We start from the raw sequence: 27,945 nt of genomic DNA on the forward strand, positions 1-27,945 counted from the left end.
CACACTGGGCTAATGCCACCTGGTTTGTGCTGGGATGTCCCAGATCTTTGAAGGAGCCAAAGGGTCCCGGTGTGTGTCTTTGTGGCATAAGACCTCACTAAAGGCAAAAATCAGGGTCAGGAACACTGACTGAAGCTGCAAGGTAAACTAGCAGCCAGGAAGGGATAATTCCTCTCATCAGGTCGTGAGGTTCTCATTGTTTACGTTTCCCCACTATTGCTTTGGCTGCCAGGAAGCTTGAAAGTGTTTTGTGCTTATTTTTTTCAATGTAATGATCCATTCCCTCTTTACATTACTTCTCCACATTGTCACTTCGCTTTCAACTTGTCACACTGATCTCAAACCTTTTTGGATATATTTGGATTATAAAAATACTTTTAAAGAAAATAATTCAAGCGTTGGACATTTGGGCCATTCCCCTGCACCTTGATATCTGATTGAGAACGAGTTGTTCTCATCTTATTCAGAGGCGTAGTTTGGATGTTAGAGCTTCTTTTGCAACCCTGACATCCTCACAGAAGAGGACCTGGGCCCAGAGAGAGGAAAGATTTGCTCAGGAGGTAAGACAGTATGTTGGAAGGAGCCAGGCACTCAGCCTCAGATGCACTGGAGTTTGAATCCTGGCTTCTCCACTTACTATGTATGTGAACTTGGGCAGGTTTTAACCTCTTTGAGCCTCAGTTTCCTTATTTATGGAGATGGAGATTATCCTAACTTTGCAGGTTCGTTGTGTGGATTAGATGAGATAAGGTATAAAAAGCACTTGGCACGGTGCCTGGCACTTAAATACTGTCAATGGCATTTTTATCGTGGTTATTGGTCTAAGTCAGAGGTCAGCAAACTCTTTCTGTAAAGGGCTAGACAGTAAATATTTTAGGCTTTGTGGACCTTACAGTGTCTGTGGCAACTGCCGAATTCTACCGTTGTAGGCGAATCTGTGAAGGAACGTGGATGGCTGTGTTGCAATAAAACTTTATTAACCTCGGGCTGTAGTTTGCCAACTCCTGCTCTAGGTCACAAATCTGGTTGGCAGTTTCATGACTCCCAGTCCCTGGGGTCGCTTCCTGTGAACTCACGCTGCACAGCATTCGAACGGAGACTCCACAGTAATTAGTTTCATGTTGTCCATCTTAGCTTTGGGGTTTGGGGTTTTTTTCCCCTAAGATTTACACTAAAGCAAAACTTCATCTCGAGATCTGAAACAGGATCAGCTTGCCTGTGTTTTTTCTTTGGCTTTTGTCTTCTGATGTACACGGGGAGAATTCTTTGGAAGCGCAGTGTTCTAAGGGTCTCTTTAGTGAAGCTTTTTGGAGCCCAGGGCCACCAACAGTTCCAACCACGCTCCTGTGAATGTGAGAACATCATTACTGATGTTCTCATCATTACTGAATGTCACAAGAGTGACAATCTAAACTAGGGAAGGAAGCTAGACTTTGCCTAAGGTTTAGCTGCTGCCTATAGCTTATGATCTGGAATTATCAGCTCTCATGGGAGCAGCAAATCTGCTGCTGGCTTTGGGAGGCGTATAAAATGAACCATTACAAAGCAGGAGGGAAAGAATGGGAACACCCCCAATCCCAGGTAAAAAGGCTAATGTAAGGATTGCAATGAATTCCACCCCTCACCCCCCAGATTTTCAATGTCCTAAATAAAGCAACCGAAAGATGTTTCTAGAGGGTATTGGGCATGTTGTTTTTTAAGTTTAGTGTTTGTTTTTTTTTAATTAAACTTTTTTATTTTGAGATAATTGTAGATTCACACACAGTTCTAAGAAACAGTACGGGAGGGTCCATGTCCCCTCATTCTTGTTTTTCCCCCCATAGCAATAGTTTGAAAAATTATAGTACAAGATCACAACCAGGATATTGATATTGATAAAGTCAGACACAGAATGTTTCCATCACCACAGAGTCCCTCATGTTGCTGTAGGGCATTTTAAAATATAAGCTTCTGTTGAATTGGGGGGCACTCATATAGGGTGGCATGCCAGCAGAGTGCTTCCGTCTTTTTAATGATTGCCTCTTCACATAGTCTCTGTGGCTGAGAGCGTTCTTTCCAGTAGAAGGTCTCCTTTCTGAATGATGGGTAAAGGAGCTTTGTAATTGATTGTCTTTCTAAGAGGCAGTTCGTGTGGGTTTGAGGGTGTGCCACCACCCTCGTCCCACAGGGGAGACACTCACCACACAACCTGGCAAACATTTGACCAAAAGGAATTATTTAGGGCTGATCACAGAAGGAAAATGTGCCCAAGCCCAGAATAATGTATTCGTAAACAATAGTTGCAGGCTTCTGAATATACTGGAACCTATTAAAGACTCTGTATCTACAAAGACAATATGGTGGCAGGTGAGAGCCAGCTGCTCCTCAGCACCCTTGCTTCCAGGTTATAAAGAAAGCATGCTGTCAATCAAGTTCTGCCACACGCAGATGTGCAACCTTCAATAAGATAAACGAAGTCTCAACACTGTCCTTTCGGGTGTTTCTGAGGACAACTTGCAGGAAAGATTCACTCAAGTTGAAATTGATGATACTCATGTGTCAGGACTCAATTAACCTTATAGTCAGAATCAGGCACCAGAACCCACCCAAGCCACTGGCCAGACTTGGGACCTTTTGAGGACAGGGCCTTGGCACCATCCCTAAGGACTGAGAATCCAGGCTTCGTTCCCTAGTCTCCCCAGGGAGGGATGACCTTTACGATATCTCAGTCTATCTGCATGTCTCAAATGCCTTTGCTTTCGTCAGTGAGAGTCCATTTGTAACACCAAGTTTGCTAATTACTGAGTCCCTAAGTTACCAGTACACCCAACTCTTTATGCAGATGAGCAGTTCCCTAGTGTTGATGGGACATGGGGGCAGCTGAGGGGCTCTGGAGTTTGGCCAGTCATCACACCAACTTACCACGCAGGGCGGGAATTCCTGGTCAGGGCAACTGACCTCCTCTAGAGTTTAGCCGAAAGCACAGGGCATGCGTGCTCATGCGCACACATACACATCACATTGTGCTAACAGCTCAGCACATCGCAGTCTTTAAATATAGCTTGATTTAACATGTGGTTCTCTTGCCTCCTCCCTACGTTCCTTACAGGAATGTTTAACTTGAGGCACACTGGACGAGTAGGAGTTGCCTAGATGGAGAGAGATGGAAGAGGGGGAATGGCAGGTGCAAAGGCCCTGAGGCAGGGGAGAAAGCGGCATGTCAAAGCAACACAGCTGTGTCTGGAGTGTTTGGAGCAGAGTGATGGGGAAGGAGGTGGGAGATGTGGACATGAGATCGCAGGGAGTTTGTCGAGCAGAACCTTACAGGCCAGGGGATGGAATTTGCACTTGGGTGGAGGGCTCTCCACTTCGAGGGCTTTGCGTTGCCTTCGGCGTAGGTCCTGTTTTCAAAAGATGGTTGTCGGATGTGTGGCATCCTCATTTTGCTGACGAGGAGTTGAAGCTGCTGACGGAAGAAACATCCAAACCCGTAGAGAATTTTTACGAATTGGAGCCAAACTGATGACCGTTGCCAGGAAGCAAAATCTCGACGCTTTGAGAAAATGCTCCAGAGAATGGCAGTTGTGCAGCTTACAGGAATGTAGTGAGGAGGGCTCCCCAAAACCCAGTGTCGTCGGTAGATTAAGGGAGTGGGAGAAAGCCAAGGTGGGGGGACCCTCCGGGACTGGATAGAAAGTTAGACAGACACATCTTTTACACTGGCGGGTGCAGGATAGTTAATAATGAACATTTACTGCACATGGAGGTGGTGTGCAGGGGACAGGATAACCGTGAAGGGTTCTGGGGTCTCCTGCTCTGGTGCTGGTAGTCGTGCCTCGAGGTCTGGAAAAGGAGATAACTCCAACGTTCCAAGTCTGTGTTACCTGAGATGCAAAGGGACAATAGACAGGCTCACTTAAGGTAAAGACTGACCTTTGTGAAGGAAGCTACAGACCAAGGATGTCACTACCTGCCATGACCTGCTTTTAGTTAGGAATTTTTATAGTCAGCCCATCCTACGTGGTTACTTGCGATCTGTGAGTTTGTAAGGCTCGCCATTCAGGCCTCGCCTGAGCTTGTCAGGTTTAGTATGAGTCCCCATTTCTTGTCTATAAGGCCCAGGGAGGTTAAGTCCATTGGAAGCTGGAGAGCGGTCCTAGGCTTCTTCATTCCCTGGGTTTTATGCCTCCACCTGCCCAGAGGGGAGGCTGCCACTGATGCCCGAGGTCCATTCCAGCTAAGTTAGAGTTAGTGTTGCAGGAGGACTTACGTGGGGATGAGAACAAGGAGCCTCCTGAAGAACATTCAAGGAAGGAACTGAGATTGCCTGCTAAGTTAAAAATGAGATCTCCACTTAGGAAATGCCATCAGCCATCTGGAAATAAGTCCGTTTGGGCTGCCCTACCAGAATGCCACAGGCCGGGTGGCTCTAGACCGCAGAAACTTACTTCTCATGGTCCTGGAGGCTGGAGGTTTGAGATTAGATGCCAGAGTGGTTGGGCTGTGGTTAGGGTCTTCTTCCTGGTTGCAGACTGCCAACTTCTCATTGCAGAAGGAGGGCAAGAGAGCTCTCTGGGGTGGCCTTTTTTAAGGCACTAATCTCCTCCGTGAGGGCTCCACCCTCGAGACCTAGACACCTCCCAAAGGCCTCACCTCCTCACACCATTCACATTGGATTTCATCAGCATGAATTTGAAGGGTGGGTGGGGCGGGGGGGGATACAAACATTCAGTCCATAACAGTTCCGTTGTCCGAGAATGTGATTCTGGAGAGTTTGGGAACCCCAGAAATTCTGATTAGGATTTTCTGGCGGTGGTTTTGATATGTCCCCGAAGAGTAACTGCAGTTCAGTGTAGGGGATTAAAAAAAAAAAAAAAAAAGCCTCTGAAGAAGTAATATATTCACATGATTTAAAATTCAAAAAGGACAAAAGATGATAGAGTAAAACTCTCCCTCCCACCCCTGTCCTGTCCACAGCTACCCAGATCCCTTCCCCAAAGGCAGCCCTTCCCCAGGTTTCTGCAAGTCTGCACGTAGAGCCTGGGGCTATGCGATGATTCAAATATTTCACACAGTTAGAAGCCTAACATACTCATCGTTCTGTACCTTTCCTCGCCTTCGAAGGCCAACCCAGATGTTAGTAAATAAATGTGTATATGTGTGTGTTTTTTTTCACTCTTTAGTCTGCATAGTATTCTATTGTATGGATGGGCTACATTTAAGTGGCTCCCTACTGACTCGGGCATGTAGAGGGCAGAAAGCAGTGTTGTGATAGCTTAGAAGTAGAATTGCTGGGCCAGGAGGTAGATGGATTTGTGATTGAGAAAACAGTGTTGTGATAAATAGCTTAGAAGTGAAATTGTTGAGCCAGAAGGTATATAAATTTGTGATTTTGACACATGGTGCTAAATGGCCCTCCATGAAGTCTGACAACCTCTGTCCCAGGAACCAGGAATGAGACACCCAGTTGTGTTATCAGTCTGGTCGAGATTGCCAGTCTGGAGCGGGAGTCACAGTATCTCAGTGGAGGGTTTTTTTTTTTTTTCCCTATTTCATTCATTCATGAGGTTGAGTATCTTTTCCTGTTTAATCCACTTGTATCCCCTTTCTGCTGGCTATTGCTCATGTCCTTTTCTATGCAGACACTTAATCAGCTGGACCCTACTTGGGCTGTGTTGTCAGAAGGGGAATTGTCACCTTCAGGTTTCCTGAAGATAAGCCTAGAGAACCCCAAGATAGCAGGGCCTGTCCCAGCACAACCTGGGGACTGGAGGGAGCGGGGGAGGCTTGAGTGCTCGGTTTCCCCAGGCAGTTGTAGCCTTATAGTTCCGACTCCGTTTGTCCTGCCTTCATCTACCGCAGCCCTCATGCAAAGCTTCCTGTACAGCTGGCCCAGGAAGAGGGGGATGCTCTGATGGGCGGGCACAAGCAATCCAGTCACCCACTGTCACTTCCTATGAGAAACTGAACTAAATCCCCTCCTGGTTTTCTGTGCCTTTGTCAGTGAACTTGGCCCTAAGGATCTGCCCATGTCCCCAGGTGAGGCATGGTTAGCCCCCAGGCAGGCCCTGCCAGGGATCCTACTCTGCGTTGTCCTGACCTTGACTGCTTGCAGTCCATTCATTTGTTCATTATCTGCTAGAGAGCCTACACTGTGGCAAATTCATTTGTAGTTTGGGGACCACAGCAAAGGAGCTTACAGCCTAGAGTGAGGAAACAGACACACACAATAAATAAGCCAAGTATATAATGGCTGGAATAGAGTTTCTCACACTTGAATGTGCATGTAAATCCCCTAGGGGCACCTTGTGAAAATGCAGATTATGACTTAGTGTGTCTGGGCAGGGGGCTGAGATTCTGCATTTCTTATAAGCTCCCAGGGATGTGGCTGAGGTTGGTCCTCAGACCACACTCTGAGATGCAAGGCCCTAGAGGGTGTTAGAGGCAGTGAGGGGCGGAAATAGAGCAGGGCCTCTCTCTCCTCCCTTCTTCCGCTGTTGGGGCAGAACAGTTGGAATATCTTATAGGCTTCCCAGTCAAGGCCTCATCGAGAAAGTGATATGTGAGCGGCTATGTGAAAGAATGGGGGATGGGCTTGCAGACACTGGTTGGGAGCAGCCGGCACGCAGGCCTCAGGCCTCAGAAGGGTCCGGGGAACAGCAAGGAGGCTGCTTGGGCTGGAGTTCAGGGGAGACTAGAAGCGTAATTTGGAGGTGGGGAAGAGGACAGAGGCGGATGGAGGCATAGGGTCTGGTAGGCCACGGAATCACAAACGAACGCTTCATTTATGTACTGACAACAGCCCGTGAGGGTCTCACTCCCAAGTAGAGGCTGAGTCTTGAGAAGTTCAATGATTTGTTGAAAGCTAGTCCTGAGCCCAGGTCCTCGGCCTCCAGGCTCTGCTTTGAGATGCTAACCTGCAGCGTGTGGGAACTTAGACTATCCAGAAATTGGTCTGGTATTTTGAAACAGCTCTTTGCCCAAATACTAGAAAATGGGACTGAACAGGGGAGAGGCAAAGGACAGAGGGGGCAGCTCAGGTTTGCTGGGCCTGAGAGTGCTGCCCGCCCCAGGTTCAGGGGTGTCTGGCAGGGGCCCCGTTCCCATGCTTTTGTAGCTCTGTCTCCATTCTCCAGCTGGAGGTTGCGAGATGCAGTTGTGAGTGACGTTGGTGCGACGAGCCTGTGTCGAAGCCCGAGTCGTGTGTTTATTTGCTTGTGGGTGTGTACAGGCTACTGGGAGGTCTGAGGGCTGAATTACATTGTGCGCTCACCTTGCACACCCAGTCCAAACAGGAAACATGGAGCTCTGGTGAAATAAATGAATGTGACATTTCTTTGTGTTTGTCTTTCTTGAAAACCAGAATGAGCGTGCTGCCGTGCGGACTGTCGCCACGTAGTAAAGCTTCGTGGTAAGAGCGTCGGCTCTGAAGGTTGTCCAATACCTGAGCTCGAACCCCAGTTCCATTACTTACCAGCTCTGTAGCCTTGGGAGAGTCACTTCACCTTTTTGTGTCTTGGTTTCTTTAACTGTAAAGTGGGGATGGTGATGACGCTGCCCAGGTCGTTGTGAGGATTAAAATAATGAACAGATACACATCACAGGTCTCGGCGCTGGGAATGGAGGACATGCTCGGTGAGCTGGTGCAGCGTGGTCCATGTCCTTCCCCTGGTATCCCATGGATACAGGATGAAGTCTGTACTCTGGGACTTGGCTCCTGTTCTCCTCTCTGGCTCCTCTCCTCTCCTGCCCTTCACCTACCTGCTACCCAGGTGTGTTGGTCACAGTCACATATACATGTTGACTATGTGTCCCTGAGGATCTAACACTTAGATGGAACCCTTCATGGTCCCACAGTACAGAGAAGACACTTTCCGTGCTGAGGGAGTTGGAGATGATCGGATGCAGAGTATCATTTCATGGAGGCGACCTGATGTTACTTAAGACTTGACGGTAACTAAGTGGAGGAGGGGCATTGGCTTGTGGTGGGGCTCGGCGGAGTCGTTGACTTTGTGTTTTACTCGATTGTATTTTTAGCTTTGATGAGTATTAGGTTGGATAATTACTCTTCCTTAGTATTAGAACCACATTTCTCAGTTTCTTGAGATTTACTTGGGCTATTTCATCAACGACGGTTAAGTCAATATTGCAGCCTTTCTTCAAGGAGAAGACGAGGATCTTCGCCGGCAGGACTCGGTACAATTAAGATCTAGAGAGAAGTTCTTCTAAGTCAGTAAAGATCCAGACAGAAAGCTTGGCTGCAAGAAGGAATCGGATATCCTGGTATAAAATCGGAAATCGGTCAGCTCGATTCAATTTTATTTAGGAAATTTAACTGAAGAATTTGTGTTACATGTCAGGACTCCAAGAGATATTTGCACAACCATGTTCACAGCAGTGTTATTCACAGTAGCCACAAGCGTCCATTGATGGATGAACAGATAAAATGTGGTCTCTCCGTACAGTGGAATATTATTCAACGTTAAAAAGGAAGGAAATCCTGTCTATGGCCATGCCACCCTGAACGAGCCCGATCTCGTCTGATCTCGGAAGCTAAGCAGGGTCGGGCCTGGTTAGTACTTGGATGGGAGACCACCTAGGAAGACCAGGTGCTATAGGCGTTAAAAAAAAGAAAGGAAAAAGAACTTCTGACACATGCTACAGCCTGGGTGAACCTTGAGGATGTTATGCTAAGTGAAATAAGCCAGTCACAAAATGACAAATATTGTATGAATCTACTTATATGAGGTACCAAGAGTAGTTAAACTCATAGAGACGGAAAGTAGAATCGTGGGTACCAGGAGCTGGGGGAGGAGGGAATGGGGAGTTATTGTCTCATGGGGACAGAGCTATATTTCGACAAGAGGAAAAGCGTTATGGGGATGGACGGTGACGACGGTGCCATAAGTGCGCATGTACTTAATGCCACTAAACTGTGCACTTAAGATTAGTTAAGATAGTAGGTTTTATGTTATGTAAACTGTACCTCAGTTTTTAAAAACTTTAAAAAGAATATGAGTCGCATTTCAAAACTTTGACAAGCGAAGGAAGTTTGTTTGATCCTGTCTTAGGCTGCTTTCGGTGGGATGAAATAAATGGAGATGTTTTTAGTAAGTTACTTCTGAGAATATGCCCCCCGAAAGGCCTGCTGTTTGAGGCCGCTTTGGCAAAAAGTTGGCTCATTAAAGTTGATCGTTTCTACTGGAACATTCTCCTCTTCCTAAAATGACTTGTTTCAATTCCTTCTAGAGGAGCCATCAGGTGGAAATATGGGGAACTAAAAAGAAAAAGATAATAAGTCCGGCTAAGCCAGTTAAACGTATTCAGCTGGGACCGGTCTTTTTCTCTCCGTCTAAAGAGGAAATGGTGGTGACCCATTTTTGAATCATGCTTATTTCTAATTAAGCTGACGCTTGGCGATGATCGGTAGAGTGCTTATGCGTTTCACTGCTGGGGAGCACAAGCTGAAATTCCATTACGTAGAACAGTATATTATTTGCTGATCCACAGCTAATGGTATATTGCTCTGTGGGTGCCAGGAGACTGGCATGCAGGAGGGGTGAGTGACTTGGCTGGGCTGCCCAGTGACACCGCTCAGCCTTCCTTACTCACCTTAGTGTGGTGAGCTCCAGGCTCAAATATCCAGTGGCCTCCCTGACACCTTTTCTGGGGTGTCCAGCAGGCACCTCCAGCTTAATATGATCAGTGCAGATTCTTGATGTCATCTTGTACTCCTCCCCATGCCTGTCCCAGCTCTTCACCATTTCAGTGACATCACCAGCTGTCCAGGTGCACAAGCCAGAAGCTATCAATGTCCTTCTTTCCTGCACCCCTCCTGTCTGACCCTTCTACCTCTAAAACATATCCTGAATCTGTCCACTTTTCTCCATTTATTTATCACCTCCCAGCCACCATCCTCCCTAATATAGTCTGGGATAATAGTCTAGCCTAGGGAGCTAGTCTGGTCTAAACTAGCCTTACCTTAGCCCAGGGAAATGTCCTGTCTCTTCTGGCCTAACGGGCTTCTCTGGACTAGTGAGCTCCCGCTTTTCCGTTCTCCCACAATCCACACTCAATGCAGCCAGGATGATTTGTTAAAACCTTTTAGCAATGATCACATAGTAACCAATCATACAGAAATGTACACAAAACATATATGTAAGTATAGCAAATAATTATAAAGTGAACACTCATGTAAAGATCACTCAGGTCAAGAAATAGAGCACTGTCAAGACCCCCCAGAAGCTCCCCAGGGTGCTTTTACTCCAGTAATCACTGGCCTGACCTACATGTAATCACTGCCTTGAATTTCGTAAACTAGGTAAAATCAGTCTATACGGAGATACACAAATTCCTCTATTTTCTCTTACTCAGCGTTAGTTTTGTGCACATGCTCCTTGTAGCTGTAGTTCATTGTCATTGTGATGATTTCAAACAGTGGAATGCTATGGATTTTATTGATCTGTTTGCAGCTCTTAGATATGCGGGTTGTTTCCTTATGGGGCTAATACCAGAAATGCTCCTATAGACACCCGTGTTCATGTCGCCCGGTGTACCTACTTACCCTATCTCAGGGTAATACCTGGGACTAGAATTGTAGGCTCACACTGCCAAGCGGTTTTCCAAGACATTCGTATCAATCTACATTCCCCTCTAGTGGATTTGTGAGTTCTACTTGCTCCGTATCCTTGCCAACACTTAGTGTTGATGGCTTTTTTAATTACTGCCTTTCTGGGTGGGTGGCGGAGGGGGTGGTGTAGTGGTATCTCATTGGGTTACACTTTCCAGATTTCCGATGAGATTGAGCACCTTTTCATCAGTCCAATGACCACTTGTTATCTGTATAAAGTGACTATTTATATGTTTTACTCATTTTTCTGTCTTACTGATTTGTAGAAGTTGTTTATATGTTTTGGATATTAGTTCTTTGAGTTTTACTACACATATCTCCCAGTCTGTGGCTTGCCTTTTTTCTCTTAAGAGTGTCTTTTGATAAAGAGGAATAATTTTAATATAGTGAAATGCATTTGTCTACATACTTAATATTCCCGGTGTTTTGTTAAAGGATGATTTGCCGACCTCGAGGTCACAAAGGTGCTCTCCTACCTTATCTTCTAAAAACTCTATAGTTTTTCATTTCACAATCAGTTCTGTAATTTGCCTGGTTTTGATTTCTCAGAATGTTGTGGGACAGGAGTCCAATGTCACTTTTTCTGGTGGATAAGCTCCATGTCCTGTTAACACAGTGTGACCTTTTAAAAACATCAATCACGTCATGTTTCCCCCTTCTTTAATCAGTCATAGTAAATCCTCAAATGGCTTCCAAACCCCTTACCTCTTGCTTACCCCGCTACATAGCCATCTTAGCTTTAGTTCCAATGCTCAAGCAGGCCACGCCCATTTCTGCCCCAGGGCCTTTGCACTTGCTGATCTCGGTCCTTAGAACACTCTTCTCCCAGAGGTTTGCTTGGACGCCATCTTCTTATCTTCGATATCAATATCACCCTCTCAGACAGCCTTCTCTCTTTACTCTGTAGAGCTCTCCCTCCACTACTCTTTTTCCTGTATTAAAAGTATTAAAAACATTCGTCACTATCGTCTCTCTCCCCATTAGAATATCAGTTCTTTGCAAGTGGAAATTGTTTAGCTCGTCGTCTGCTGTGTTCCTGGTCCCAGAACAGAGCCTAGCTAACAGTAGGTGCTCATTTATTGTTGAAAGATTGGATAAATCAATCAGAATTTTGTGAAACGAGAGATTTTTGTGAAAAATAACCACCCCGTGCCACAAAGGACTTTTGGGAAATTCGAAAAGGTCGTTGATGCGTGCCGTGTGAATTTTCTACATTTAACAAATACTTATATAGTGCTAGCGTGTACTAGGCACTGTTATAAATTGCTTACAAAACAGAAATGCATTTAATTTTTACAAAAGCCTTTTGACGTAGGTAATACTGTTCCCATTTCGCAGATGAGGAAAATGAAGAAGAGACACGTTAGACACCCAAGGTCACCTAGCTGGGGATGGTGAGGAGCTGGGATTCAAACCCAGGCAGGAATCATGTGAAACATGAAAAACAGTGAAAACATGATTAGGACAAGAGAGTAAGGGAGCACGCTCTCTCTCTCTGTCTCTGGAGATTGGCGGGTGTCCTGGTAAGCAACAGTTTACTGTAGCATCTTCCAGGCTGTTCCATGGGATTACGAACCCTGAGGGTGGTCCTTTGGTAAAGGACACTGGAGAATGTCATGTATCTTGTGTCCTTTGACCGTCACAGCCCACACTCCCATGGTAGGTAGACATCCTGCTGGAGGAGCGATGTCCTGTTGAACCCAGCGTCCCAACTCCCTGTGAGGACAGCCCTACGTTCAGTGTAACTACTAACCGTCCGTTTCTTAGTGTTCTGTGGAACACGTTTGGGGAAATAACACTATACTGCAATAAATAAAACAGTTTATGTATGTTTAAAAAGTAAGAAAAAGACATGTAAACAGAACTATTACTACACTTTTGGTATATTTCCTTCCAGTCATTACGGGTACATGAGGTTTTTTTTAAACATATCTGATTATGTCAAATAGTTTTCTATCCTGTTTTTCCTTCTGCTTAGCATTTGATTCATAAATTAACTTTGTTTTATCATCTTTTAAAAGTTTACTTTTTATAACTGTATTATATTTGTGGTCCCAAAAAGTGACCACACCATTAGGTAAACCAAACTGTTTACTTGAGTTGTTAGATTTCTGGGTGGTTTCTAACTTTTGCTATCATAAATAAATAGTGTTGAGATAAATGTCTTTTGTGAAAGACATGATCTTTTTAAATATTGACAATTGTTTCCTTAAGATGCTATCAAACTGCTTTCCAAAAAAAATTGTGCCAGTTTGCCATCTCCAGAATATAAAATTCTTTCTTGTTTTTAAATAAACTTTAGTGGCCCATTTCTTACTAGAAAGTTCTCTTACAAGGTGGATAATTGGCACCATGAATTTTTCGTATCCTTGTCATGAAACTCGTTTCCCATGTATTGAAACAAGACTATTGTTCGAGAACCATTCTCACTCATTTCAAGTTTTGTAACTTCTCTTTTCTGTAAATAGTGGATATATTTGTTCCTTGACTGTCTTGGGGATTTTGTGGTTATACAACAAATGTGGATCGTGTTATTTAAGCAGAGTAAGGAAAGGCCTGATTAAGTACTGAGATTCAGCATAGTTTCTGAGGGTGGGGGTACATAAGAGCTGGGCCCTTGGTGTGGGGGTGCATCCTTTCCTGGCTGAGCCCAGTCCGACCTTTGAGACACCCCCGCCCCCACCAAAGGATGTGTAGCCAATTCCTTCTGTTCACAATCGAGCAGATAGAGAATGTGAGTTTATTTGTTCCGAGTCATCTACATTTTAATAACATCCTGAAGATCCTTCCCTTCCAAATCTCCAGAGTCCAAATAGAAAAATCTTAAGGGATTTCAGGCATTTTAACTGGCTAGTGGAGAAGATATTTTGGACAGAAGTGCCTACCCAGTGTTCATAATGCTCATGCTTTATGTTTCTGCGCTACATACCGATCTCATTTGTTCCTCACAGAAGCCCTGTGAGGGACAGAGAACATGATGACTGTTTCAGTTGATGCATGAAGTGGTACCCCATCGGACAGCTGAGGAAGTGGCTTCTGGAGCGTGTGAGTGCTCACTTACTGGCCTGTGCATCGCCACCACTAGATCTGTAAGCCTTTGAGGGTGACTGTCCTTTGGTCCATGATCGTGGTGCCAGCACACTGCCCATCCTCCATCCGGTTTGAGTCGTTTGCCAGGGTGACCGAGCTGGTAAGCGGCACCTCGGCCCCTGGGTCCCGCTGTCTCTCCCTTTGCACCAGCACGCTTCCAGGTTATCACGGAGCCACGCTCGGCACAAATATCTCCAGTGCCCAGCCTGGCTGCACAGCATCATCCTTGCACTTCAGGGGACAAGTCATCCTGGGTGTGAAAGTAATTAGAATAGAGCAGTAGGCTTTTAAGTGTACATTGAAGTGAAAGGGAACCTTTTAATCTTATAAAAAATGATGGCGTTGCCATGCAGCCGGCCTCAGCTTTCAGGTAGGAGGCGTCAGGATGGAAAAAGCCACAAGTGTTCATGGCCAAAATGTGCCCATGGCTGTGGAGCGTTTCAGAAGGTTCTTCTACAGTTGGCATTGTTCCCCACACATTTCTCATCTCAGAGATGTTGATTATGTAATAGAACTTTTTTTTTTCTTCTGAAGATAGCATTTGAAAACTGCAAAAACGTTCCTTGCACTAGCTAAAAAGTATTTTTTAAAAAATCTTCGGCTTCAAGCATTCTCCTGAGAAAATGTCACAGGGGTAGAGAAGCAGAGTTGGGGAGGGAGGGGGGTTTGGAAAGATAAAGAGGGGGGCAGCTTAATTAATTTTCTTAAAACTGTAAGATCTCAGGAACTTCTGGTTGCTATGTTGCTTTGTAAAAATAAAGCAAATGGAGATTGAAATGGACACAGATGGAACGAGAAGGAAGGGGGAGATCTTTCAAAGGCAAGGGCCACTAGATTCACTCTGTCAACAAGTCCAACAGCTTCGCTCTTTGCCAGATGCTGGGGACAATGGTAAGATAAAAGTTCTTGCCCTCACGATGGTACAAGCTAGTGTGTTGGGGAAAAGAAGTAGTAAACAAACACTGTTTTTAGTGGAAAAACAAAGCAGAGTGATCATTATGGTGGGGAGTGGATGAGTCTAAATGATGCCGGTTTGAGTTGGGGTGTCTGGGGTGGGGTGGGGCGAGATGACGAGCCTGGCTTTAATGGTGTTGAATTTGAGGTCTCCATGGGTCTTCCGGGTAGAAGTGGCAGCTGGAAATGGAGGCCAGAGTTGTGGGGGCTGGATGTGGGACTTTAGGGATGTGGGGGGGGGAGGGGCGGCAAAGACAGCAGCATCAGGAAGCACCCTCTTCTGGGGCCCGGAGGAGAACCCCGTGGGTGCCTGGCTCACAGGTGCTCCAGAAGGATTGGTTGAAGTAACAAATGCCAACAATGACCTGGAGCACTGAGAAGCTGGAGCATACGTGGTTCCTCTGCCGGGTAACTTGGGCATGAGGCCTGGGGCTTTCCTATCCTTTCCTGGTCGGGCTAATGTAGAAACCCTGGCCTCAGCTTCCCTGTGTCATCCCAGCGTGATTCGGGGGGACCCGGTGTCTGACCTCGGGGGCCCGTCTCTGTGTTCAGGCTTCTCCAACCTTCTCCCTGTTGCTCCTCCGGGTCCCTGGAGTGAGTGTCTGAGTTTCCTTTCCAAAATGCCTTACTGGCGGTACCTCGGCACCCCATCTTTCCAGGCACGGTTGACTTCTGGCCCCTTCCCGGGCTCTTGACTCCTGTGCGTGTCCCTTTCTCACTTTCGTCCTTCCCCTCCTGGCACCTGGATCCCACCTCTCCCATGTCCACCTCTTGCTGCTCCGAAGCAGACTGGGGGTTGGGCAGATGAACCACGTGGGCAGCTCTAGGATGAAGCAACCCCACTGATATCTAACATCAAGTCATCGAGCCAGTATATTCACACAGCCACTGACCCAAGCGGGCAACCATAAAAGGGATTTGGTGGGAGGGGCCACGGCAGCCGTGGTTTCTAACTTAAGGACTTCCAAGGACATGGAAGTGTTGGCTTAAAAATAAGGGAACTGTTCTATGAAGTCCTGAGCCCTGTCATTGGTAAACCCCCCCTCCCCCAGTGCAGCACTGACGTCTGTGCCAGGTCAACACGTTTCGCTCAAAAAATTTCGCAGAATGAATGTGTAAAGAGAGGAGGCAGAATCTGCAATGCTATTGCTATTCGGTCAGCAGCCACTGGGTGCCAGACGCTGTAGCAGGAGGCGGTGGTCTGCAAGGAATAGAAGAGGCCGTCGGCCTGGCTGGGTTTCTCTGCGCTTGTGTCCGCCCTGCCTTTGCCAGGCCCTAGTTAATGAAACTTGGAGCGTGCTGGTGGATTTTAAAAACTAATAACAAAGAGGAAGAGAGAAGGGAAACCGAGGGAGGAAAAGCTCCTTACATTTTTCAGACATTTGACTGTCTCCCTCTGTTCATGGGCGCGACACCGTGACGTGAGGACCACGAATCAGACAGACTGCTCAGCCTGGTCTGTGCCTGGAGGACAGGCCTGTCTCCATCTGAGTCACAGAGGCGACAGTACAGCAGCGCTCCCCAGCCTTTTTGGCACAGGAGACCGATGCTCCTATGAGATTCTAGTGCCTGATGATCTGCGGTGATGCTGGCGCTGGGGAGCGGCTGCAGATACAGATGCTTTGCTCGCTCACCCACTGCTCACCTCCTGCCGTGCGGCCCAGTTCCTAACAGGCCACGGACTGGTACTGGTCCGCAGCCTGGGGGTTGGGGACTCCTGAGTTCTAAGACATGAGGACAGAGCAGGCCAGCTTGGGGCTGAGCACGAAGTTGGGGTACAGGAGGTTAGTGCTGTGCAGACACCTTGGTCTAGAAGTGAATCTGTCCCCACATTCCATCCAAAGGCGGGTCTGTGCGCTGTGGCCGGTTGGCCACCAACTCACGGCCAGTGGCTGCTGCTTGCCCAGCATCCCCAGAGCCCTAAGACACTTGACTTTACATTTACTTTGAATGTCTGCTCTGGGTTCAGTGCCCGAAGATGTGCTCTCCGCGTGGCCGTGAGATTGCCCTTCTGGAAGCTCTCGCCGTTCTCATCCCTCCCTTGAGTAAAATCTCCAGAATTCTCCGTTGCCCTCGGATGAAGAAACTTCTCAAGCTGCCGTCTGGCGCTGCTGGCTCTCTGGGCCCGCTGCCCTGGCTTCATCACTCCGCCCGCGTGGGTGTGCAGCCACCTGAAGCACGCGGTGTCCCCTGACTGTGCCACCCTCGCCGCGTCCTGGCCGCCTCTGCCCTTGCTGTGTCCTCGTCCCCTCTGCGTGGTCTTTCCCGCCGCCTCTTCCTAGTGGCTTCAGCACCCGACGTAAACAGCGCCTCCTGACAACAACGTTCCTGAACTCTCCCAGGCAAAATTATTTTTGTTTTTCCATTGCTGCTTTTGTAACGTAATTAGATTATAATTATTAGCGTGTCACATAATTAGCTGACCATGATTAGCTATCTTTCCAGACATGCTGGCAGCTCCTCAGCTCACCGCCTGACTCCCAGCCCGTGGCTGCCATGTGGTGGTCCCAGATCTTGACACAATGGACTGAACCCATGATGGTCATCGTTACCTCCTTGGGTGACCTCCCAAGGTGACCTCCTTCTCTGGGCAGAGCTGTCTGCTAGGCTTTTGGGGACAGAGGGGAATTAGGAAAGACAAGAGGGAGTGGCGGGGAGAGCCACAAAAAGGGGATGGGATCTCTGCCCTTGAGGAGGATAAAGAGGCCGAGAAAGCACAAATAGTTATCCGTAAACACACAGGATGCAGAAGTGTGTACACAGACAGCAACACCTGTGTGGGTGTAGGGAGGAAACAGGACGACAGTGGCTGTGGGCACAGTCTCGTGACATTGGAGCACACAGCTCAGTGGAAAAGTCTGTGCTCACGTCCAGAGGGCCCACCTTTGTCCCAGGAGGCCGGAAGTGGGAAGGAAGGAAAAACTCGAGTGCACACTTGCCATTCCACTGGCCAGGCTCGCTCTTCCCCGGTCTTTGCACAGTAGGTTCCCCCTCCTTCAGGTCTCTGTCCCTGATCGCCCCAAGGAACTCAGAGCTTCTCCATCTGCCCCCTCTGGATGACAGACTGCCCTAGGAATCAACATGGCTGTGACTCCTGCTTAAATGCATTCAACAGAATCTCAAACTGTACCCAGCACAGACCAGGTACTTAATAAACGTGCAGTGAAGCTGTCTCCTGCCCTCCTCCCCCCACCCCTGCTCTTCGAAGCCCAGCAGTCTGCTTACAAAACATACCTGTGGGTCTCTTTTTCCATGCCTCGCTCCTGCCCTTCCCTCTGCCTGACCCTCCTCCCTCCCAGTCCTTCCAGCTTAGTTTATGTGGTACCTCCCTCATGGAGCCCCCCCGGATACGCCATAGACTGAACCAGGCCCTCCTCCCTCAGCACAGGCCACAGGGCATAGACAGACTTGCAGTCTGCCCACTGCCCCATCTTGGGGACACCCTGAGGGCAACAACCACTTGCTTGTCATTTGGCTGCGGGCGCACAGTACAGTGTCTGGCATATGCTGGTGGTCACCGGGGAAATGTTTGAATTCATCTAGATCCATCTCCCTGGGCCCTTGGAGCCTTGATGAGATTGGGTCCTGGTGAGACTGGTTCTGTGGATCAGCTGGCTCTTCAAATATTAGGAGGTTCGCTATTGTCTTAATGACCCGCCTTTTGGAGCGGGCTTCTGAATAGGCTTGTAGCTCATGTTCAAGGCTTTCGTGTCTCAGGAGGGCTGAGCACCTGCATTTATGAAGAAGACAAGCGGAAGCCTCTGGTACTGGTTTGTGCTGCTCCCTCCCTCCCAGATCCTCCCTCATCTTCTACTGAGGAGCACATCTCAGCTAGGTCTGGTAGGTGACCTTCCTCCCGCCATGAAGGTAGGACTGCAGCTGTTCATGCCTCTGTCCCCAGGGCCCAAAGCTCAGAGGGAGCTCAGTAAAGATTGAGCCAACCTCACTCTCCCAGTGTCTCAAACATTCCCATGGTATGTGCTGTGACACGGAGGTCCCCAAGCAGGTCAAAGATGACCGTACAGCAGCCCCTGTTCATTGATTTCTTACTATGTGTCGGCCACTGTTCTTGGAATTTCACGTATGTTATAACGATTGTTTTTATATTTTAGCTTTATTATAATATAATTGACACATACTAAAATTCACCTGTTTTAACTGTACAGTTTGAGAATTTGGGTAATTATGCACAGTTGTGTAACCACATTACAATCAAGACGTAGAAATTTCCTTCACCCCCACATTTCTTCATGCCTACTTGCTTTCTATCCCTCTCTGACCCCTAGTCAGATATTTTCCTTATGATTTTCTTAATGTTTTCTTTTCTCTCATTTATGTTATTGTGAGAATACAATATATGATACATGTAACATACAAAACATGGGTTAACTGTTTGTGTTGCCACTAAGGCTTCCAGGCCACAGTAGACTATTAGTAGTTACGTTTTGGAGACTCAAAACTTATATGTGGATGTTTAACTGCTTGGGGGTCAGTGTTCCCAGTGCCATCATTGTTCTAGGGTCAACTGTGTTCGTTAGTGTAGGCGCCGGGGGCCGCCTTGTGACTTCACGCTCAAGGTGGGGTTTTCTTGCCCTGAACTGATACCCTCCCCCATCCAATGTCTCCTTTGGGGTTCGGCATGACGGGGACGCCTTCAGGTCTGGCTTGAACGACAGAGTCTGTGCTGGCAAGCACTTTCCGTGAGCCTTCTCCTACCGCCCTCACCCCCGGCTTTCCCCAACCTCTCCCCCGCAGCGTAGGTTAAAATGAGGGGGTGCCCCCCCCACCCCGCAGACACACCTACGTGTGCTCTTTCCTGCACACCTCATTGCCACCCCTGAAAAAAACCAATAAAAATGGAACTGAGAAGAGGCCAAAGGTACTGTTTTCTTTTAAACTTGTCTGGCTTAGGACTTGCCCTTAGGTGACAATGTTGATTTTAGGGTAGGTCAAGGGCAGAGGTTCTCTAAGCCAGAGTTGCTGTTTGTAATGCTTTGATCTCTCTTTAGTATCTGAATACTGAAAACTCTTTAAAAAACAAAACAGTTAAACATCAGGATATCACAGATGTCACCGTCTGTCTGCTGGCTAATGAGGATAGTGGTGATGCTAATCCTCCCTTTATATTTTCTGTGGTGTTTCACAAGCACTGTCCTTTGAGATTTTAAGACAGCTTTGGAGTAGGCAGGGAAGGCATGATTACTTCATTTCTTTTTCAACCCACGGCCCAGAGAGCCTGAGTAACTTGCCCAGGGTCACACAGCTGGCACACCAGCTGTTAATTCCTAGACCTGGGCCTCTCGTTCTGGGTCCAGTGCCGACTCGTCCACTCTGCAGAGATCCCTTCTTGGCTTCGGTGGAAGAACGAGCTTTCTGTCCGGCTTTGAGGTGATGGGCTCCCAGGAGTGGAGAGAGGGAGCAGGCGCATCAATGCCTTCTGGTGCAGCAGGAAGGAGGGAGAAGGCACAGCGGAGGCCTTGCGAAGTCCAAGGCTGGGAGCTCCGTCTTTTGACTCTGGTCACGAGAAAGCAGGAGTAGAGACCACACTGCCGCCCCAGCTCTGTGCTGTTCACAGCTAGAGATGGGGTTCACACATCCAGGCGCCACTGGGCGCCGTTCGAACAGCGTGCTGTGTTTATTCTCGGGGTCCTCCCGGCGAGGCAGAACGGGGTCACGGGTGCCCAGTTCGTCAGTGCAGAGCTGGGACTTCCCCCCCCCCCCCCCCCACCCACTTCCAGACGGGCTCTTTCTTAACCGCACACCTTTCACCCAGCAGCGGGCTGGGGCTTTGCTTATCCCAGGGTTGATCCCAGCCTAGTTTGGAAGATGATGAGATTTGAGGTCGCGAGCCGAAATGCTCTGCCTGAGGAATGGACGAGAATGAAGGGACATCCCCAAGGAGAAGGCAGCTCTTCATCGGAGAAGCAGCAGGAAAGAAAGGGTAGAAGCTGCTCAAGGAGAGGGATCGCCCATCCCACAGGGAGGGATGGTCAGGGCAGTTCGAAGCCGCTGCGCCAGGCTCCGTGTCAGGTGGTTCTCCCAGACCTTCGGTCGCCATCTGTCCGGGATGGGCTTTGTGGTCTGGGGTGCTCTGTGGGGATAATAAAACAGGTGGCATCACATCGTGGGGCAAAGCCAAGAAAGGCCAGCGTTTGCCGCCTGCGTGGCACAGGGTGGGGGGTGAGCCGTCCAGAGGAGCGGAACTCAGAGAAGCGGAAGCGCTTGGAGAGCTGTCAAAGTGTATTTTTGAAAAAGTTAAAACACATAATTCTCATGCAAATAGACAGCGAGCATGTGTCAAAAAACTCATTTAACTCATTAATGAGGGAGTCAGCAGGATTGCAAAGCTGGTTCCAGGAAAGATGCAGAGACAGACATCTCGAGTTAGTGAAAGGTGCTGGCATCCGATTCCTACGTGAGATACGGAACGTGCGGACATCCCACGAGGCAACCAAACTACCACCCTTGGGACTGTCTTTTTTCCCCTCCAGACAGACATGAGTGGCAATTTACCCATTTCCAACAAGCTAACCTCTAGCTTTACAAAGTCTGAGCCACAACGAGGAGGAAATTATCAAAGAAAGATTCCTAGGAGACTCGAGCGACCCTTTGCATGGCTTGTTACACGCTGCTCCTGTGTGTCATTGGAAGGATGGCAGACATCCACCTCCCTTGTTTTGGAGTTTTGGATAATTGTTTCCTCTAAGTCTTTAAAGACCTCTGGGGAAGGGTCCTCTGAATGTCCCATAGTAGATGGGTTTGGGACTCTGGCCGTCATTCACATGTTAAAGGACACAGGTTCCCCATCAGAGGGAGTGGGTTGAAGATATGTATGACCTTCACTCCTTCCCAGAGTCCCATTATGAGATCGGTAAAGGGGCTTTTCTAGAAAGCCAAAATCCAGAAAGACAAGAAAGAGAAAATACCAAGAATTTCGGAAGCCAGGAAGCAGAAGCGTGAGACGTAACTCAGTCATCCTGCAAGCGAGGGACAGTGGGCCTGACGGGGGGGCCGGTGGGAAGTCGGGGAAGCAGTTCGGTGCCCTCCCCCCGCCCCCACCCGCACCCCAGATAGCACAATAGACCTGCCCTCCACCACTCCAACTGTGGCAGAACATGAGGGCTTACTTTTTGGACAGTGAAACCGAGGGTCCCCAGAAAAGAGGTGGAGAGATTTATCTGCCAGGTGGAGACCATCCCTGTCTTCCCCGACTCAACTTGCATCAAGCTGGCAGCCAGTTCTGTCCCTGCTTGGAGGAAATGTTCGTTCTTCTCTGGGGACTCTGATCAGCCTGAAAGAAGAGATCTAAAGACCCGGCCTCCAGAGGTCCCCACCGGAACAACCTGATCGCCCTGCAACGAGACCTTCAGCCGCCAGCCGCACCCACATGCCCGCGTGCCCAGGCAGCCCCGTGTCTCTGGAGGGCCTTACCGAAGAAAAGCAATTTGGGGGCAGCCAACTATGCAGGGAGAGAGATGAAAGTTGGGGGAGGGCATATACCCCCAGGATGAAGGAAGGCTTTGCATCACCTGTGTAGGACTCTTGCTAAGATGTGTAGTAGGAATGTAATCGTGAGGAAACAGGTGACTCCACCTGTGGACGAGTCTATAAGAAGCTGACATGGAGACTTCAAAGCTGTGAATGGGAAGCAGAAAAAAGCTGGCCCCGCACTAGAGTAAGACCAGGACTGGGAAAAATTTGTGGGATACCATTCATAAGTAATTCAGTATGTATCTCTAAAAGCTGCTTTTTTTTTTTTTTTTAAAATAATGATATAACCACCGTCATTGCATACCATTGTTGCAGCTGAGAAATGATGTGTTTTTATTCTTTATTCAAACTGCACCTGGGTCTCCATTGCCTCCTTGGGAAAGGAGGCCCCAGCCAGAATGCAGAGCAAATCCCAGAACATTATTTGCCCTTGTTCTTCCCTGGGCGTAAGCCCTGGAGATGGAAGAGTGGTTTCAGGGGTCTCCATGAATGATGTTGGCCCCGTGTGATTTTTACTCCACCTCTCCTGAGCCAGGCCGGGCCACTGTGCCACCTTCAGTCCTGCATTTCTGCCCAGAAGGTGAGGAGGGAGCATTGGTGTCAATCAGGCCCCTCTTGTGGGAGGAGCATCATATCCTTGTCTCCTTGGGGGGTGGGGGGAGGTGGCGGGGGTGGGAGGCACGTGGTGTGGCTCCTACTGAGCAGAGAAGACTGTAGGGTCAGAGGCCCCTCAGACAGCGAGGGACAGGCCAGGATCAAACTCAAGACTCTCTTAAAGGATCTGACTATCTGGTCATGGGTGTATGAGCTGTCTGTCTCTTGGAAGGTGGCTTCAAGTCACAAAGTTTATCTCCATAAAAGGGAGTTTTTCTGTGCAGGTCCCCCACGCCCAGGACTACTCCCATGGGCAGGTACCTGTGTGTGTGGGAGGGGGGGCACCAAGCCCCTGGCACCCATTTTGCAGAGAGCTCGGCCATTCCAGAAAGTGAGCGTCCCTTACAACGATCCCAGCTCCACGTCCCCTTCGTAACACTCGGCAACACCGGCTTTTGTCCCATTTTCTCTTTATGCTCAGGGTTTGAGAACTGAGTCTGAATTTTAATTCGTGCTCTCTGTATATTGAGCCTTGAAACATAGGACATTTCAGCCTATTACACAAAGTTAGGGGACCTTTAAACATTGGGTACAGTGTTTTGCAGTTGGCTTGCCTGCCCTATTTTTGTTAATAGATCTTTAATTCTCTTTAAACATTTGTTCCTATCTTTTGGTTTTATTAAATTTTGAAATGCACATGTGTTTCTGAGTCCTCTGGGTAACAAAATGTCAACAGATTATCAAATTCATTTTTTCATTGCCTGCTGGCCTGCAGAGTTAGAACAATAACCTAAATCTGATTAGAAATGAGGTTATGACCGCCCCCCGCCCCGCTTACCCCAGAGCTTCTAATAATAAGACCAGAGAAACATGAGAAATTAAACCAATGATTAGGTTCTCCTTAAAGAGTTTAACTTTTTACCACATTCTTCTGTGGGGGTTGGGCTTGGTCGGATAAAGTATAATTCAACCTTTTCATCAGTGAGCTGAGCACCTTGAGAATAAGGTTCATTGGGGGTTTGATCAAGAGAGAGTTAGATGCCGCTTCACACCCATTGGGGTGGCCATCATTGGAAAAAAAAAAGTGTTGAGAAGGATGTGGAGAAATTGGAATCTGCATACATTGTGGGTGGGAATATAAAATGGTACAGCTGCTGTGGAAAACAGGAAGTTCTTAAACAAGTTAAACATAAAATCACCATATAATTCAGCAATTCCACTCCTAGGTAGCCGCCTAGTATAATTAAAAACAGGTGCTAAAACAAAAACTTGTCCGTAAGTGTTCCTAGCAGTATTATCCATAATAACCCAAAGGTGGAAACAATCCAAATGCCTATGAGCTGATGTAAACAAAGCAAATGCGGTATATCCATGTGATGGAATATTATTCAGCCAGGAAAAGGGACGGCAGACTGATACATGCTGCAGCGTGGAGGAACCTGAAAAACATGCCACGTGAAAAGATGGACATCAAAGGCCACTGATTGTATGGTTCCATTTATGTGAAATGTCCCAAAAAGGCAAATCCATACAGACAGAAAGGAGATTGGTCATTGTTTAGGGCTGTAGGGAGAGGGAAGGTAGGAGGAGTAACTGGTCAATGCTAGGGAGTTTTTATTTGGGGGTGAAGAAAACGTTTTGCAATTAGCTTGGGAGGTTGCACACTGTGAATGTACTGCCACTGAGTTGTGTACTTTAAAATGGTTAATTTTATGTTATGTGACTTTCACCTCAATTATAAAAAAGGAGACAGTTTAGATTCCTTTAATATACTCTTCTCCTGACCACGAAGCCAAGTAGGTGAGGTGGGGATCTGCAAGTGGGGTGATTGGACAGTGCAGTGGAGAAGAGAACAGGCTCTGGAGGGAGACAGACGTGGGTTCAAATCCTGGCTTCTTCAAGCTGTGTGATGTTGGGTAAGTAAGTTAACCTCTCTGAGGCTCATTTATTTCATTTGTAAAATGGAATTGCAGTGGTCCTGACCTCACAAGGTAGCTAGGGAGCCCCGGCTCTTAAAGTGAGCTGTGAATGGGTTCTAGCTGGCAGCCCAGGAAATGCCACCTCCCCAAGCTCTAGTTTCCTCTTCAAAACTAAGTAAGAACCCTGCCTGGCACTCCCTTGTCACACGCAGGGAGAGAGATGAAAGTTGGGGGAGGGCATATGCCCCCAGGATGAAGGAAGGCTTTGCATCACCTGTGTAGGACTCTTGCTAAGATGTGTAGTAGGAATGTAATCGTGAGGAAACAGGTGACTCCACCTGTGGACGAGTCTATAAGAAGCTGACATGGAGACTTCAAAGCTGTGAATGGGAAGCAGAAAAAAGCTGGCCCCGCACTAGAGTAAGACCAGGACTGGGAAAAATTTGTGGGATACCATTCATAAGTAATTCAGTATGTATCTCTAAAAGCTGCTTTTTTTTTTTTTTTTTAAATAATGATATAACCACCGTCATTGCATACCATTGTTGCAGCTGAGAAATGATGTGTTTTTATTCTTTATTCAAACTGCACCTGGGTCTCCATTGCCTCCTTGGGAAAGGAGGCCCCAGCCAGAATGCAGAGCAAATCCCAGAACATTATTTGCCCTTGTTCTTCCCTGGGCGTAAGCCCTGGAGATGGAAGAGTGGTTTCAGGGGTCTCCATGAATGATGTTGGCCCCGTGTGATTTTTACTCCACCTCTCCTGAGCCAGGCCGGGCCACTGTGCCACCTTCAGTCCTGCATTTCTGCCCAGAAGGTGAGGAGGGAGCATTGGTGTCAATCAGGCCCCTCTTGTGGGAGGAGCATCATATCCTTGTCTCCTTGGGGGGTGGGGGGAGGTGGCGGGGGTGGGAGGCACGTGGTGTGGCTCCTACTGAGCAGAGAAGACTGTAGGGTCAGAGGCCCCTCAGACAGCGAGGGACAGGCCAGGATCAAACTCAAGACTCTCTTAAAGGATCTGACTATCTGGTCATGGGTGTATGAGCTGTCTGTCTCTTGGAAGGTGGCTTCAAGTCACAAAGTTTATCTCCATAAAAGGGAGTTTTTCTGTGCAGGTCCCCCACGCCCAGGACTACTCCCATGGGCAGGTACCTGTGTGTGTGGGAGGGGGGGCACCAAGCCCCTGGCACCCATTTTGCAGAGAGCTCGGCCATTCCAGAAAGTGAGCGTCCCTTACAACGATCCCAGCTCCACGTCCCCTTCGTAACACTCGGCAACACCGGCTTTTGTCCCATTTTCTCTTTATGCTCAGGGTTTGAGAACTGAGTCTGAATTTTAATTCGTGCTCTCTGTATATTGAGCCTTGAAACATAGGACATTTCAGCCTATTACACAAAGTTAGGGGACCTTTAAACATTGGGTACAGTGTTTTGCAGTTGGCTTGCCTGCCCTATTTTTGTTAATAGATCTTTAATTCTCTTTAAACATTTGTTCCTATCTTTTGGTTTTATTAAATTTTGAAATGCACATGTGTTTCTGAGTCCTCTGGGTAACAAAATGTCAACAGATTATCAAATTCATTTTTTCATTGCCTGCTGGCCTGCAGAGTTAGAACAATAACCTAAATCTGATTAGAAATGAGGTTATGACCGCCCCCCGCCCCGCTTACCCCAGAGCTTCTAATAATAAGACCAGAGAAACATGAGAAATTAAACCAATGATTAGGTTCTCCTTAAAGAGTTTAACTTTTTACCACATTCTTCTGTGGGGGTTGGGCTTGGTCGGATAAAGTATAATTCAACCTTTTCATCAGTGAGCTGAGCACCTTGAGAATAAGGTTCATTGGGGGTTTGATCAAGAGAGAGTTAGATGCCGCTTCACACCCATTGGGGTGGCCATCATTGGGAAAAAAAAAAAAAGAAACGAGTGTTGAGAAGGATGTGGAGAAATTGGAATCTGCATGCATTGTGGGTGGGAATATAAAATGGTACAGCTGCTGTGGAAAACAGTTCGGAAGTTCTTAAACAACTTAAACATAAAATCACCATATAATTCAGCAATTCCACTCCTAGGTAGCCGCCTAGTATAATTAGAAACAGGTGCTAAAACAAAAACTTGTCCATAAGTGTTCCTAGCAGTATTATCCATAATAACCCAAAGGTGGAAACAATCCAAATGCCTATGAGCTGATGTAAACAAAGCAAATGCGGTATATCCATGTGATGGAATATTATTCAGCCAGGAAAAGGGACGGCAGACTGATACATGCTGCAGCGTGGAGGAACCTGGAAAACATGCCAAGTGAAAGAAGATGGACATCAAAGGCTACTGATTGTATGGTTCCATTTATGTGAAATGTCCAAAAAAGGCAAATCCATACAGACAGAAAGGAGATTGGTCATTGTTTAGGGCTGTAGGGAGAGGGAAGGTGGGAGGAGTAACTGGTCAATGATAGGGAGTTTTTATTTGGGGGTGAAGAAAACGTTTTGCAATTACCTTGGGAGGTTGCACACTGTGAATGTACTGCCACTGAGTTGTGTACTTTAAAATGGTTAATTTTATGTTATGTGACTTTCACCTCAATTATAAAAAAGGAGACAGTTTAGATTCCTTTAATATACTCTTCTCCTGACCACGAAGCCAAGTAGGTGAGGTGGGGATCTGCAAGTGGGGTGATTGGACAGTGCAGTGGAGAAGAGAACAGGCTCTGGAGGGAGACAGACGTGGGTTCAAATCCTGGCTTCTTCAAGCTGTGCGATGTTGGGTAAGTAAGTTAACCTCTCTGAGGCTCATTTATTTCATTTGTAAAATGGAATTGCAGTGATCCTGACCTCACAAGGTAGCTAGGGAGCCCCGGCTCGTAAAGTGAGCTGTGAATGGGTTCTAGCTGGCAGCCCAGGAAATGCCACCTCCCCAAGCTCTAGTTTCCTCTTCAAAACTAAGTAAGAACCCTGCCTGGCACTCCCTTGTCACACGGGTGACAGATATCGGCGGGAATATGCTCAGGCAACTATGTTTCCATGCATTTCTCAGGCCACAGAGGTTGTGGGGGACACTTAGAAGGTGTCTGTCTGTCTTGTCCTCTGGGATTCATTAGTCCACCACACTTGGTGTACAGGAGGCCGGGCTGGGGCTGACCATGGCCCCGGAAGCTCTCTGCCAGGTGGCAGGCGGGCCCATATCTGTTCAGCACCTCCTGAGAAGTAGCAGTATACCCTGTCCCCGGTAAGGCATGCAGGTTTTCCCAGGCTTTTCCTCCCAGCACCAGGATCAGCTTGTTAAGTCAGCT

General features: G+C 47.6%; 1 protein-coding gene and 1 non-coding gene across 2 annotated transcripts in view; both read left to right on the forward strand.

Moving 5' to 3' along the window:
* Window positions 1–27,945, forward strand: part of SLC24A4 (solute carrier family 24 member 4) — a 144,551-nt gene that overhangs the window by 19,595 nt on the left and 97,011 nt on the right. The window lies entirely within an intron of this gene.
* Window positions 8,482–8,600, forward strand: LOC111747372. Its single transcript, XR_002783511.1, has one exon. It is a non-coding gene; the product is annotated as a 5S ribosomal RNA (ribosomal RNA).

The sequence above is a fragment of the Pteropus vampyrus genome, unplaced genomic scaffold (genome assembly GCF_000151845.1).
Source record: "Pteropus vampyrus isolate Shadow unplaced genomic scaffold, Pvam_2.0 Scaffold219, whole genome shotgun sequence".
NCBI classification, from domain to species: domain Eukaryota; kingdom Metazoa; phylum Chordata; class Mammalia; order Chiroptera; family Pteropodidae; genus Pteropus; species Pteropus vampyrus.